Source organism: Psammomys obesus, unplaced genomic scaffold (assembly GCF_907164565.1).
Source record: "Psammomys obesus unplaced genomic scaffold, mPsaObe1.curated_primary_1811, whole genome shotgun sequence".
NCBI lineage: Eukaryota > Metazoa > Chordata > Mammalia > Rodentia > Muridae > Psammomys > Psammomys obesus.
Window position 1 is genome coordinate 8123607 of NW_026596073.1, and position 16846 is coordinate 8140452.

Below are 16846 nucleotides of genomic sequence, written 5' to 3' on the forward strand. Positions count from 1 at the left end.
ATTTTGTGGAATAGTTTGAAGAGAATTGCTGTTAGCTCTTCTTTGAAGGTCTGGTAGAATTCTGCGCTGAAGCCATCTGGTCCTGGGCTCTTTTTGGTTGGGAGACTTTTGATGACTCTTTCTATTTCTTTGGGTGATATAGGATATTTAGTTGATTTACCTGGTCCTGATTCAGCTTTGGTAAGTCAAATCGATCAAGAAAATTGTCCATTTCATTTAGATTTTCAAATTTAGTGGCATATAGACTTTTGAAGTAAGTCCTAATGATTGTTTGGATTTCCTCAGTGTCTGTAGTTATGTCCCCCTTTTCATTTCTGATTTTGTTTATTTGGGTGGTGTCTCTCTGCCTTTTAGTCAGCTTGGCTAAGGGTTTGTCGATCTTGTTGATTTTCTCAAAGAACCAGCTCTTGGTTTCATTGATTCTTTGAATTGTTTTATTTGTTTCTAATTGATTGATTTCAGCCCTGAGTTTATTTCCAGCCTTCTACTCCTTTTTGGTGTGTCTGCTTCTTCTTTTTGTAGGGTTTTTATGTGAGCCATTAAGTTGCTTGAATGCGCTGTCTCAAATTTCTTCTTGAAGGCACTTAGTGCTATGAACTTTCCTCTTAGCACTGCCTTCATTGTGTCCCACAAGTTTGGGCATGTTGTGTCTTCATTTTCATTGAGTTCTAGGAAGATTTTAATTTCTTTCTTTATTTCTTCCCTGACCCAGCTGTCTTTTAGTAGCAAGTTGTTCAGTTTCCATGTGTAGGATTTTGCTATTTCTGTTGTTATTGAAGTCCAGCTTTATTCCATGGTGATCAGACAGGATACAAGGGATTATTTCAATCTTCTTGTATCTGTTGAAGCTTGCTTTGTTACCAACTATGTGGTCAATTTTGGAGAAGGTTCCATGAGGTGCTGAAAAGACAGTAAATTCTTTTTTGTTTGGGTGTAATGTTCTGTAAATGTCTGTTAGGTCCATTTGATTCATGGCCTCTGTTAGAAATATTGTTTCTTTGTGTAATTTCTGTTTAGTTGACCTGTCCTTTGTTGAGGGTGGGGTGTTGAAGTCTCCCACTATTAGTGTGTGGGGATCTATGTGTGGTTTAAGTTTTATCAATGTTTCTTTCACAAATATGGGTGCCCTTGTATTTGGGACATAGATGTTCAGGATTGTGATGTCTTCTAGGTGGAATTTTCCCTTGATGAGTATGACGTGTCCTTCCCCATCTCTTTTGATTAATTTTGGTTGAAAGTCTATTTTATCAGATATTAGAATGGCTACTCCTGCTTGCTTCTTGCATCCATTTGCTTGGAAACCTGTCTTCCATCCCTTTACTCTCAGGTAATGTCTATCTTTGTGACTTAGGTGTGTTTCTTGTATACAAGAGATTGCTGGGTTTTGTTTATGCATCCATTCTGTTAGTCTGTGTCTTTTTATTGGAGAATTAAGTCCACTAATATTGAGAGAGATTAGTGACCAGTGGCTGTTAGATCCTTTGAATTTGATGTTAGCTATGGTCATATGGTTGTGTGCTTGGTTGCTTTTTGTTTTACTGTAGTGGGGTTATTTATTTCCTGTGTTTTCTTGAATGTAGCTAGTATTCTTGGGTTGTATTTTCCCTTCTAGTGTCTTCTGTAATGCTGGATTTGTGTGCAGGTATTGTTGAAATTTGTTTTAGTCATTGAATATCTTGTTTTCTTGTCTATGAGGAATGAGAGTTTTGCTGGGTATAGTAGCCTGGGCTGACATCTGTGTTCTCTTAGAGTCTGCATGATATCCGTCCAGGCCCTTCTGGCTTTCATAGTCTCTGTTGAAAAGTCAGGTGTGATTCTAATGGGTTTGCCATTATATATTACTTGGCCTTTTTCTCTTGCAGCTTTTAGTATTTTTTCTTTGTTCTGTATACTTACGGTTTTGATTATTATGTGGCAGGAGGGTTTTCTTTTCTGGTCTAATTTATTGGGTGTTCTATAGGCCTCTTGTATTCTTATTAGCCACTCCTTTAAGTTTGGGAAATTTTCTTCAATGATTTTGTTGAAAATATTTTCTGGGCCTCAGTGCACGGAATCTTCTTTTTCCTCTATTCCTCTTATTCTTAGATTTTGATTTTTAATGTTGTCTTGAGTTTCTTGGACGATCTGTGTCGGGAATTTTTTAGATTTAACATTTTCTTTGACAGATACATCTATTTCTTCCATTGTATCTTCCATACCTGAGATTCTTTCTTCCATTTCTTGTAGCCTATTGGTTATGCTAACCTCTGTAGTTCCTGTTTTCTTCCCTAAGTTCTTTCTCTCCACAATTTCTTCCATTTGTGTTTTTTTTTTTAATTTTTCCAATTCTGTCATTAGCTCTTGAGATATTTTGTTGGTTTCCTTCTCCTGTCTGACTGTATTTTCATGTTTTTTCATCAGTTCCTTCAGCTGTTTGTTTGAACAATCCACTGATTCTTTTATTTCATTCATTGATTTAAGCATTTCCTCTGTAAAGGCTACAAACTGTTTGGCTGCAGCTTCCTCTATTTCTTTTCGTATTTTATTTGTTTCCTCTGGTATCTTTTTCGTGAGCATAGATATTAGGTCATCTTCTTGAATTTCAATTATGCTGGGGTGTCTAGGGCTATTTGCCCCTGGATAACTGGGTTCTGGAGATGCCATATTGCTCTGGATTTTATTGGTCGAACTTTTACGCTGTCCTCTACCCATTGGGATATCTTAGTTGTTTTAAGTTAGTTTCTTGTTGTTCCTGGACTCTTGTAGTGGAGAGAATCCCTTTGGCAGGAAGATGGTTTTTCCTGAAGGAAGCCTTCTCAGCTTTTTAGGTATAGTCACTGGATGGCCGGTGTTTTTCAGGAGTTGCTACAGCTCACCTCAGGCATAGAGACCTGGGTGGTAACTGTGGTCCTGATTAGTCAAGAGGGCTCTCCTCTCACCAGGAGAAGTCCTGGAGACAGCTGCCCTCTGTTGGAGACAAGCCCTGAGAAACTTCTGACGTTTTCTCATTCCCCCCACCCTGCTGCACCTTGTTGACCAACATCCTGCTTGACAGTTGCAGAAATGTGCTAACTATACCATGACTTCCCAAAATAACTGCAAAGTGTTCCAGGCTCTGGGCCAAGAAGATTTTGTAACTTCCACCCTGCTCCTCCCTGAGTTGAGAGACTCTACAATGTGCTTTTCCAACCTACACAGGGAACTTCCCAGAGACTCATACTCCAACCAAGGACTATTCGTGGAGATGACCTGGAACCCCTGCACAGGTGTGGCCCATGGCAGTTCAGTGTCCAAGTGGGTTACATAGTAATGGGAAGAGGGACTGCCTCTGACATAATCTGATTGGCCTGCTCATTGATCACTTCCCCCTGAGGGGGGAGCAGCCTTATCAGGCCACAGTAGAGGACAATGCAGCCACTTTTGATGAGAACTGATAGACTAAGATCAGAAAGAAGAGGAGAACCTCCCCTATCAGTGGACTTGGGGAGTGGCATGCATGCAGAAAGGGGAGGAAGGGTGGGATCGGGAGGGGAGGAGGGAGGGGCTTATGGGGGATACAAAATGAATAAAGTGTAATTAATAAAAAATTAAAATAAATAAATTAATGCAGTTTCTTTCTGGCCTATAGATTTGATATGGCCAAAATATTCTATTTTTGCTAAGGGCTACAAGCTGAGTTTAGTTCTCTGTTGAATGCTAAATGAAACTTTTGTCCTTTAATTTTTTTGCTATTGTCTTAATGCAAAATAGTAGAATTAATAAGATTTGCTAGCCCCTTTATAAACTATGTCTGATTAAAAATTTTGCTTTGATTTTAGTTTAAAAAGAGCAGATTTAAAGTTATGCTAAAGATTATAGTTAAGTATAAGATTGAGCTTTACCTAGTCTCTTTAAGTTGTTGTTCTGTTTTAAAAAAAGAAAAAAAAGGTTAAATCTAAAATGGGTAACCATAAAATCTGACTATATAGATTTACTTAAAATTTGGTTATAAAACATGCATCAAAAATATACCAAAATTAAAAATTATGACATCCTGTTTTATAGGATGCAGTTTAGAGCAGATGATAAAGATAAACAAAGGGTAACTCAAATATGCTGGCCTTCAGGCTTGTCAGAAATCTAATAAATATGGCATTTTAACATATGTAAGCTTATTATGCAAAGTCCAACCTGTTGATGTATCTTTTCAAGTGTCTAGCCCATCTGTGCAAATAACAGAGTTACCTGCATTATTGGCTGTGTTTTAAAGTTTTAATAAACAGTCTTTAAACATTTTTACAGATAGTGCCCATGTAGCTTAGTCCTTGCCTAGGTTAGAGACTGCAACTTAAATTTAGACATCTTCTCCTGCTAAAATTATTTTTACAAATTCAAAATTTGATACAAAAAAAAACCTTTTCCTTTTACATTGGACATTTGCAAGCTCATTCTAACCTTCCAGGACCTTTAACTAAAGTAATTATAAAGCTGACTTGTTTAAACAATGTCCTTCTTGTGTTGTCCTTTTGCCTACTTCCCATCTTGGGGTCAATCCCTGTGGCCTTGTACCTAATGTTATTTGGCAAGTGGATGTTACACATATTCCTAAATTTGGTAATTTAAAATATGTTCATGTTTTTGTTGACACTTATAGTGGGTTTATATTTTCCACACTCCAAACTGGTAAAGCTGGAAAAAATGTTATTGCTCATATGCTGTCAGCAATAGCTATATTAAAACTTCCAACACAACTTAAAACAGATAATGGCCCTGGCTATGTTAAAAATATGTTTTCAAAATTTTAAGAGTGGGCCCCAGAGACATAAGCCTCAGGTTGTTAGGGGATGAGGCACAGGGAAGTTCAGGGGTTGCCGTCCTGGACCCTCATAATTGGATGAGGAATTAGGTAGCTGACTTTCAGGTTTGGTCAGTCCTGGCCAGACACCTGAGGAATATCTGATCTTTAATTCACGTTCAGAATCTCCTGCTAGTGGGGATGTGGCTATAGCCAAAGATGGAAGAGCAATTAGCTTCAACCTGCATCTTCTCTGAGGAGCAAGCCTGAGAGAAGGTCGGAGGCTAAATCCTCCTCTCCCTCAGAGCTTCCTAAGTAACTCTTCTGAGGAACTTTCCAAATTACCATTATTAACACATCTTGGTGGGCCATCCTGTGATTTCTAGTCACTTAGTAACCCTGCCAAAGGCAATTACATTCCTTCTGCTTCTGCTCTTCAACGAAGAGGCCATACATCAAATTAACGCCACTGATTTTCAGGAATGCTGGGTGTGTTACTCACCACTGCCACCCTTCTATGAGGGCATAACCTTACCCTTAGAAGTAATTACAACTAATAATTCTAATGCCTTACAGTGGCAGCACCCGGAAGGAGTCAGCCTTACGGTCACACAGGTGTCCAGAATTGGAACGTGCCTATTGGGACCTTCTATGCTTCCCCCGGTGGCTTTACAAGAAATTTGCAATATTACTCTTGTAAATTCAAGCTTTACATATATTGCTGCACCTAATGGCACTTATTTTGCCTGCTCCACTGGTCTTACTCCTAATCTTGTAAGCTCCACCTTTTTAGTCCATAGAGATTACTGCATCCTTGTACGGCTTTTCCCAAGGCTGACTATACATTCTAAGGATGAGTTCCTTTGGTTTTGGGAAAAAGGGGTACGTCCATCTCGAGTTAAACGTGAGCCCTTAACTGCCATTACTCTAACTGTAATTCTAGGGCTTGGAGCTGCTGGAGCTGGTACAGGCATAGCCTCCCTAATTACCTACCAGCAACAATTTAATCAACTCTCCCTAGCAGTGGACAAAGACCTACAAGATTTTCAAAAAGGCTTACAGGACCTAAAAGATTCTATGGTGTCCTTATCTGAGGTAGTTTTACAAAACAGGCATGGTCTAGATTTGTTTTTTCTCCAGGAAGGCAGACTCTGCGCTGCACTCAAGGAAGAATGCTGCTTTTACACTGACAAAACAGGTTTAGTGCAAAACAGTATCGATAAGGTTCTCTCCAGTTTGGAGGAACGAAAATGTAACAGAGAGAAACAAGAGTCCTGGTATCAAAATTGGTTTCCCACATCCCCATGACTAACCACTCTGCTTCCCAGTCTGCTAGGACCTTTTGTAGGTAACCTTTTGCTTCTCTCTTTTGGCCCCTGGGCCTTTAATCGATTGACAAGCTTTGTTAAGAGTCAGGTGGATTCTGCAATCAAGTCAGTGGGAGTCCATTACCATCGCCTCGCCACGGAAGAAGAGTCTACCATTGACCTGCCAAAGGACCAAAACAACCCCACATCTCGACCATTAGACTTCACCTCCCTACAAAAATCAACCCGGGGGTGGAAATTCTCGTCCCTCCCCTCCAAATTATAACTCAGGTTTCCGTGACCCCTCATATACTATTTGGCTACTAAACATATTCCTTCCAGGATCCTTATGGAGCTTTGATGGTCTTATTGAGAGCAAGATGTGTTACATTTCCACAAAGTGAGTGGTCTGGTATGTCAGAGATGGAACGGGTGGATAAGTCTCGGCCCGCCTAAGACAGGATGACCTCGCAGGGGCAGGGAGGAGGCCAATCAAATGATGGGTAAGGGTCCAGCACTGCCCTTCTAACAGGCTCAGACCCCGTTTGTGCCCCTTGTACTATGGTCAATTTAAATGGTCTTGTCAAAACCAATGGCCTATGAGTGACAACGCTTGACCTACTCTGGGGAACGTTCGCCTCTCTGGTGACAGTTTGCTTCTTTGGATCCAAAATTTTACTCTTAAACAAAAATAATTGGCTGCCAAAATGAGCCCTTCTTTGGGACACCATTAGCGGGTCACGGTAACCTCCCTATCCCTGTTCTTGTATACAAAGAAGGGGGAGATGTTGGAGACAAGCTCTGAGAAACTTCTGACCTTTTCTCATTCCCCCCACCCTGCTGCACCTGGTTGACCAACATCCTGTTTGACAGTTGCAGAAATGTGCTAACTGTACCATGACTTCCCAATATAACTGCAAAGTGTTCCAGGTCCCGGGCCAAGAAGATTTTGTAACTTCCATCCTGCCCCTCCCTGAGTTGAGAGGCTCTACAATGTGCTTTTTCAACCTACCCCTCCCTGAGTAAAAGGGATTCTACACTGTGCTCCTCCCTCGCCTCGCCCCTATCTAAGGTGGGCCTTAAAAGCCTGCTTCGGTTCAATAAAATTTGACTCTTGACAAGTGCACATTTGCTTGAGTCCGTTCTTCTTTCTCGCCCGTTTTTCTTTCAGGCCTGGTCCTCTTCGAAGACCCCACGAATTACTAGTCCCGCAGGTGGGTACAGCCCTTCTTCTGGGTTTCTTGCTGTAAATTTAGTGATCAGCTGCTGTAACCTGTGTGTCCCGTGGTTTGGTCAGTTTTGTTAGGGATAACTGGTTGCCCCTTGGAGCAGTATCTGGGGGTTGATCTCAGGGTTCCTGGTCTTTTGTAGGTCTGAGGCTGGGGCTCTGTGCCCCAGAACCCAAGAGGTAATCTGTGGCAGGCAAGTACTGCTCTCCTGGTAACAGCAGGCTATCTGAGGCACAGCAGTTCCCTGGGTTGGGTCAGTCTGTAGGACCTTTTCCGGGGATATACTGGGTTGCCTAAGTCTGTCCCCTTTGTTTCGTTCCTTGCTCCTTGTGAGGGTTTTTCCAGACAGTGACTCTAAGACTCTGGTGTCTTGGGGCACACAGTTCTGTCTGTAAGGAGTAGTTGGTACAAAGCAGGCCTCTGGGCTGGTGGAGCGTGCGCCCGCCTGCTAGTCTGCGGGAACTGGGTTCCCAATAACTCTGTGCTCCCTGCTTAGGCCCGGATCCGTGATGGCTGGGTGTACTTGCCTGTTTCTGATCTGCAGTCTGCTAGACTTTTCCCAGGCAAAGCCTAGGTGACCCCAGCAGCACGGTTTCTTCCTTCCCTGCGGGGCCCTCTCTGGACAGGGGTTCCCCGTCTCTGTTGCACTGGAGCACGCAGCTCGTCTGTACCGGTGAGCTGGGCACGCAGCTCTCTGCGCGGCAGGAGCTCAGTTGTGATTGCAGTACCCGTGGTCATCGAGACCTTCCAGGGAAAGACTGGGTGACCCGTGATCAGACTGGCAACTTTGCTTCCCCATGGGGTTTTCTTGTGACTGGGACTCACAGTCTCAGGCACCCTTGTGCTCACCGATCAGCCTGGGAAAGTGATCGGGACACGCAGGCTTGTGGCTCCAGTCCGGAGACCCAAAGCCCGCATTACCCGGGATTTCTTCTGGGTTCTGGCTGGGCAGCTGTGAGTGGACCCGACAGATTCCCACGCCGTGGGAGCCTCCCCTCACCTGGGAAACATGATCAATCGCTGTAGTTTTAGGGCCCAGAGTTCAGTCTCCTGGTCGCTGCACGGAGCGTGCTGTCCCACTTCTCAGACACAGTGATCTCCCGGCACCGCCATCTTCTGACCCCCATCACCCAGTTCTTTATTTTTTTTTATTTTATTTTTTCTTATCAGTTACATTTTATTAACTCTGTACCCCAGCCGTGTCCCAATCCCTCATTCCCTCCCAGTCCCTCCCTCCCTCCCTCATCTCCACCGTGCCCCTTGCCAAGTCCACTGATAGGGGGGCCCTCCTCCCCATTCATCTGATCCTGTTTTATCAGGTATCTTCAGGACTGGCTGCAAAGCTCTCCTCTGTGGCCTAACAGGACTGCTCCTCCCTTGGGGGGTGGGGAGGCCAAAGAGCCAGTCATTGAGTTCCTGTTAGAAATAGTCCTTGTTCCCCTCACTATGGGAAACCAATTGGTTACTGAGCTACCACAGGCTACATCTGAGCAGAGGTTCTAGGTTACATTTATACATGGTCCTTGGTTGCATGTCAGTCTCAGAAAAGACCCTGTGCCCAGATATATTTGGTCCTTGTGGAGCTCCTATCCTTTCCTCATCAGACTAACTCCCCTTCTTTCTTATGATTCCCTGTACTCTGCCAAAGGTTTGGTCATGAGTCTTTGCTTTGGAAACACTGCTAGTTAGAGTCTTTCCAATGTGCTCAGTAGACTCCTGTCATACGTTCAATGCACATCCCATCTGTCATTCTAAACGAGGATTGATCATCTTACCCCATGTCCACTCTCTTGATTATCTTTTTTAGGTGTACAGATTTCATTATGTTTATTATATCTTATAGGTCTATATAAGTGAGTATATACCGTGTTTGTCTTTCTCCTTCTGGGATATTTCACTCAGGATGATCTTTTCTAGGTCCCACCATTTGGCTGCAAATTTCATGATTTCCTCCTTTTTGATTGCTGAATAGTATTCCATTGTGTAAAAATACCACAATTTCTGTATCCATTCCTCCGTTGATGGACATCTGGGTTGTTTCCAGGTTCTGGCTATTACAAATAAAGCTGGATGTGAGGGCGATCTGGCTGCGACATCTGTCACCCCATTGATCGCCAGGGTTGATTCGGCTGATCTGGCTGGCTAAGCGGGTGTCCCCTTCCTCCCTCACCGCTCCATGTGCGTCCCTCCCGAAGCTGCGCGCTCGGTCGAAGAGGACGACCTTCCCCGAATAGAGGAGGACCGGTCTTCGGTCAAGGGTATACGAGTAGCTGTGCTCCCCTGCTAGAACCTCCAAACAAGCTCAAGGCACCCAGTTCTTTAAAAGAAAGAACTTCAGACATTGAGAACAAGATAGAAGAAATGGATGTTTCAGTCCAATAAAATGTTAAATCTAAAAAGTATCCAGACATTTAGGAAAAATGACACAATATGAATGTATGAAATCTATGAATAATGAGAATAGAGGAAAAAGAAGTAATTCAAGTTAAAGACACAAAAATATATTCAACATTTTTAACAAAATCATAGAAGAAAAACTATCTAACATAAAGGAAGTACCTAACCAGGTACAAAAACTAGAAAAGTCACATATAGAACACCAAGTAGACTAGACCAGAAAAAAAAATTTCCCTGCAATAAATAATAACCAAGATACTAAATGCATAGCACAAAGAAAGAACATTAAAAGCTATAAGGAAAAAAAAGACCAAGTCACACATAAAGCAGAACTATTGGACTAATATCTGAAGACTCGGTGGAGACTCTATAAACTGGAAAGCCCCAGACTTTAAAAATCTGTAGTACTCCAAATTGGAACACCTAAAATAAATGAATAATTTCTTTGATATATACCACATACCAAAGTTAAATAAAGATCACATAAACAATTTAAATAAACATATAAATAATAGTGAAATAAATGCAGTTGTTAAGTTTCCCAACAAATATAAGCCTAGAGCCATATGATTTTATTGACTTATTCTACTAGACTTTCAAAGAAGAGTTAAACCCAATATGGCTCAAATCATTCCACAAAACAGAAAAGAAGGAATACTGCTCAATTTTAATTTTAAAAAACCAAAGTTACACCTATATCTAAACTACATAAAGACAAAAGAAAGAAAGAAAATTACAAACCAATTATTCTTATAAACATACTTGTGAAAATTCTCAACAGGAATATGTGCAAACTGAATCCAAAAAATAAAAAATAAATAAAAATAAAACCAGAGAAATGACCACTCACCATGATTAGATAAGTTTCATTACAGAGAGGCAAGGATGCTTCAACGTAAGTAAGTCAGTAAGTGTAATTTACATTATATGCAGACTTAAAGACAAAAACTACGTGATCATCTCATTAGATATAGAAAAAGTCTTTGTCAAGAAATGACAGCTAGACAAATGAGATGGACATTGGAAGTAAGAGAAAACAAGAAGCAGGATAGGAGTCTACCATAGAGGGCCTCTGAAAGACTCTACATAGCAGTTTATCAAAGCAAATGCTGAGACTCATGACCAAACTTTGGGTAGAGTGCAGAGAACCATATGAAAGAAGAGAGTTAGTAATACCTGGAGAGAAGAGGAGCTCCACAAGGACCAAATATATATGGGCACAGGGGCTTGTCTGAGACTGATTCTCCAACCATGGACCATGTATAGATATAATTTATAACTTTGCTCAGACGTAGCCCGTGGAAGCTCAGTATCCAAGAGGGTTTCCCTAGTAAGGGGAACAGGGACTTTCTCTGGCATGAACTCTGCTGCTAGCTCTTTGACCTCCCCAACCCTCTGTAGGAGAAGGAGCCTAGCTAGGGCACAGAGTAGGACTTTGCAGCCAGTCCTGGTGAGACCTGATAATCTAGGCTCAGATGGAAGGGGAGGAGGACCTCCCCTATAAGTGGACTTAGAGAGGGGCAGGGAGATGAGGAGTAAGGGAAGGTAGGATTGGGAGGGAATGAGATAGGGGGCTACAGCTGTAATAGAAAGTAAATAAACTGTAATTAATATAAAAATAAAAATATAATAAATAAAAGAAAAGAAATAACAGCCTTTTATGATAAAAGTCCTGAAAAGTCACAGTTACAGGGACATACCTCAACATAATAGAGCAGTTTAAAAACTAACCAACAACCAACATCAACCTAAATGAAGGAAAGCTCAAAGGATTTCCAGTAAATTTGGAAGCGAGACAAGGTTGTCACTTCTCTCAATACCTACTCAATATTGTTCTTGAAGCCTTAGCTAGAGCATCAAGACAACTGAAAGGCATCAAAATGATACAAACAGGAAAAAATAAAATATATTTATTGTATATATAAATGACCCTAAAAATTCTACGAGGTAACTACTACAATTGATCAATATTTTCAGCAAAGTAGTAGGTTACAAAATTAATACATAAAATGTAGTAGCCTTCTTATATACAAATGACATAGAGACTGAGAAAGAAATCATGCAAACAATTCCTTTCACAGTGGTCTCAATAAACATAAAATGTCTTGGTGTAACAATAACCAAGGCAGTAAAGGATCTATCTATCTATCTATCTATCTATCTATCTATCTATCTATCTATCTATCTATCTTCCTGTATGTCTTTGTCATTTACTTTGATCCATGTTTCACGTGCTATTTTTTTAACTAGTTTCTCCTCTCATGCACTACATCCCAACCACAATATCCCCTCCCTCCACTGTTCCCAGCTCTTATCCAGGCATCCTCCTTCCCACATATCCACTCACAGGATAACTAAAGGGGCAGCAAAGTAAAGAAGGAAGTTAGAGAGTTAATATGGGAAGGGACAGCTAAAACAAAGGGCCATTGGGAGAATTGTAAGAAAACCTAATACAGTAAAATAGTCCTAAAATATATTCACGTGAAAATGTGATCTAAGTGAAATCAATAATGGGAAAGACAGAACCCCAACTGGTCATTTCTTGTCACCAAATAAAGCATCCAGTTCAGAAAATCAGTTACTTCTAATCAAGTTGTTTGCCAAGTGGGTCAATGGGAACTTCCAAAAAACCCAGGCTTCTGTCAAGTCTATTGGTTGTTCTCCATACACATATGGTAAAGTCCATTACACACATGATGAATTACATACATGAGGAACACAACATGTATGTAATTCAAGGAACACACAAAAATGAGCTGGTACCAACCTAAAGCCTTCACCCATGTTGGCTAGTGTTCATGGTACTAGAAGGTACTTTGTTCTCTATGGAAGGAGAAAGGTCAGCAGTAAACCATATATAAACCTTTTGACCTACACTGGTGATCTGCATGCAAGATGTACTAGTATGGTAATGACACTAATTTTGTAGAATAACCAACCAATATCTGATTAGATTTAAGGACCAATCCATCAGATAGAGCCTATGCCTAACACCGTGTGTGACCAAAACTTGAGACTAGATAGTTCAGAAATCTAGGAGAAAATCAATGACTACTGTTCTGCTAAAAGAAACATAGCAACAAAATTAGTCCTAACAATATTCTACTCTACTCATAGATTTTAGTTCAGCCATAATCAAAGAAGCTTCTACCTGCAGTAAGTACAGAGATGCACAGCTGGAATATGTGCAAAGAGCCATACCTTGGAACACTAATTGGCATGCTTCCATCAATTTCTTCCTCTCCCTTCTCAGGGCACCCTTCAGAAGAAGTGGGAGAAAGATATAAAAGATGGAGACACTTAAGAACTAATGGCTTCTAAACATATCACAGTGACGCACATATGAACTCACAGAGACTGGCAGCATGAACTTCTGTATGTCTGGACTACATGTGGTCGAGGTCTGAGAGTAGAGGTGGACTTCAGGCCACACCCTTAAACAAGAGTTTATCTCCAATTAATCACCGCTCTCGAATAAAAAAATAGTGTTCTCCAGTGGAGTCTCACAGGATAAACCAAACACTCTTAAGACCAGGTACCATGCTCAGCAGTAGAATGCCACTGCAAAATAAACTCAATGGTATTTTTTGGAGGACTTTTTTCTCTCATAGTGCTTTGTCTGGGCATATTGTTTTTTTCTTACCCTACAGGTCTCGTGTTTATATATTATGTTTTCCAATTTTGTGTTTATGGGATTTTGTGTTTGCCAATTTGCATGTCTTTGTATCTACATGGGTTTCTTGTGCTTTTTCTTTGGCTCTTTAGTTTTTGATCATTTGTATTCCTAATCAGGATTGTTTTGTATAATATATTATATTTATTATATTATATTATTTTTATATTATATTATGTTATTTGTTTAGTTTTAGATGTCTAACACCATGCTGGCCTTAATGACATATTGTTAAATTATATCTCATTTTTGATAAGACTAACTTTTCCTCAATACTCATTTTTTTAATATCCTGGAGTGTATAATTATTTGGATTCATTCCAGGTAGATTCTATAGAGCTTTGTTGGCCTGGGTGGAATTTTCTTTTTTCTTTTGTCCACGTCAATGGCTTTTTGTTGAAATCACTGTATATTTAACTTGGCTAGAAAATACAAAAACGTTAGTTATTTCTTAAATTATTCAAGTACTTTTCTGAGTCTCAGTAGAGAATTGTGGTTTTATTCACATGTTCTCACTCATTTCCTCTCACTGCTACTTGATGGCAATTTATTCGAGGGAAGCTTCTATGATTTGACTTATTTTAAAATATTTTTTCATTACACATTTTTAGTTATTGTTGCAATACAATGTCACTTTTTATTTTTAAATTTTAGTTTACGGTGGCAGGAAAATTAATTTTTCTTAAGATTAAGCCCAAAAGGCCTGGATAACAACATAACGGATAAGGACTTAGTCAAATACTGTTTTCAAATTTGAGTACATATTCATGTATTATTTATGTATTTTATGATTTTTAAAAATAGAAGTGAACTTTCTTTTTTGATGCATAATCTCCCTTCTTTTAAGCAACCGATGTTAAAAAGCCTTTGTGCAAATATAAAGGAAGTCATCCATACTGGATTGTGTCCAACTGATGATGGTGATAGTAGACTTTCTGCTTAATAATGAGCTAGATCCTTTTTCCAGACAGAAGTACTCTATGAGGTCATTAACTAGGCATTTTTTTTTTTGGTTTTGTTTTGTTTTTTCTTTATTTTCTTCCATTCTTAGGTTGGGAGGTGATCTTTCTGTCAGTTGAGTTCTTAGAACACAGCATCTGAACAGGAATTGGTTTGTTTGTATGTGTTCGTGTGTGCATTTTGTGTTTAATGAAGCTACTCTTCTAGCCACATCCAAGGTGGAAATAGATTTTACGGGAATCAGTCAAAGATCTTAAGCAGGATGAGAGCAGAGAATCCAAAGATATATTTTATGTACTGCAATTTTCTCATGTTGGTCTTAAACATTCCATAGATTGTTAAACAATGAAGCATAGTTTTGCATGCTAAGTAGTATGAGAATGATTTGAGGCATAATGAAACACACACAAAAAAAATGCATCAGCCTAAAGAACTCTCTAATAGTACTGGGGTTGATAAGTGGAGACTGCAGAGAATATTCCTATGAATATTAAAAGGACACATTTCTTTGGGTGTGTTCAGCACCGTTTGAATGGTAGAATGGATTTCCATCAACAGAGATGACGCTTTGTTCTAATGTATCACTTGGATATTAAAGAAGTTTTATTCACATATACATTCAACAGAAAATTAGAAAATTTTATCATAAATGTCTTTGGCATCAAGCTAGCCTTTATAATCTGCATACTGTTCATGCTGAGGAGTTTGTGAAGAGCTCTTGTTGTTCTTGTGGAGGACCTGAATTCCATTCCTAGAACCTGCATGATGACTCACAACTCTCTGCAATTCCAGGTCCAGGGAATCCATCATTCTTTTCTGACCTCTATGGACACTATGTGTATATTGTATAAGTACACATACACAAGCAAAACACTCATACTACTCAAATAATAAAAATATCTGATGATAAAAAATGAAAAGAAAACTGGCTACTGAAAGTAAGCAATCAATGGTTTTATTCAGTTGTGATTCACATGAGTTATACGAATGTGTGGCAAGATATGTCTATAGTTTGTAATAGTGAAATGACTGTTATTGTGCTAAAAACTGCTTTCTGGTTGGATTTAAAGCATACACCACAGAGAGAATTGTATGTCTGGTATTCCAAATCTGTCTAAAACCCTATAGCTGGAGAACTATGAAGCTATGAGTGAGCCTACTATTAAAATTTGCTAAATAGATATATTATCAAACTGACCTCCAAATTTCTAAGTTTTTATCTCTATAGTCATAGATTTGTGCAGTTCTCAGATCTTTATTTAAAGTTGTGAGCTTTTATTGTTTTTTTTATTTATTCATTTTATAATGTGATCATAGTCCCCTCGCTCATCCTCTGCCCCATGATCCTTATGTCCTTATGTTCTCCCTTATGTCCCTCCACTAGTTCACAGAAAGGGGGAGCACTCCTCCCTAAGCAGATGATGAGACTCAAAGCTAAACTTTGGGCAGAGCACAGGGAGACTTATGGAAGAGAGGGGGTATAGAAGGAAACTGAGAGAACAAGAGCCCACAGAAACACCAACCACCCCACATAGGGAAAGGGCAGGGGTGTGTGCTGCAGAGATGGTGCAGCAACTAAAGACCATGAATGGAGAGGACTTAGGGCCCTGCTCAGATGTACCCAATAGGCAGTTCTCAGACTTTTTTTTAATTTTATTTTTTTTCTTATCAGTTACATTTTATTAACTCTGTATCCCAGCCATGTCCCGATCCCTCATTCCCTCCCAGTCCCTCCCTTCCTCCCTCATCTCCACCGTGCCCCTTGCCAAGTCCACTGATAGGGGGGACCTCCTCCCCATTCATCTGATCCTGTTTTATCAGGTATCTTCAGGACTGGCTGCAAAGCTCTCCTCTGTGGCCTAACAGGACTGCTCCTCCCTTGGGGGGTGGGGAGGCCAAAGAGCCAGTCATTGAGTTCCTGTTAGAGATAGTCCTTGTTCCCCTCACTATGGGAAGCCAATTGGTTACTGAGCTACCACAGTCTACATCTGAGCAGAGGTTCTAGGTTACATTCATACATGGTCCTTGGTTTCATGTCAGTCTCAGAAAAGACCCTGTGCCCAGATATCTTTGGTCCTTGTGGAGCTCCTATCCTTTCCTCATCAGACTAACTCCCCTTCTTTCTTATGATTCCCTGTACTCTGCCAAAGGTTTGGTCATGAGTCTTTGCTTTGAAACACTGCTAGTTAGAGTCTTTCAAATGCGCTCAGTAGACTCCTGTCATATCTTCAATGTGCATCCCATCTGTCTTTCTAAACGAAGATTGATAATCTTGCCCCATGTCCGCTCTCTTGCTTATCTTTTTTAGGTGTATAGATTTCATTATGTTTATCATATCTTATAGGTCTATATAAGTGAGTATATACCGTGTTTGTCTTTCTCTTTCTGGGATATTTCACTCAGGATGATCTTTTCTAGATTCCACCATTTGCCTGCAAATTTCATGATTTCCGCCTTTTTGATTGCTGAGTAGTATTCTATTGTGTAAAAATACCACAATTTCTGTATCCATTCCTCCGTTGATGGA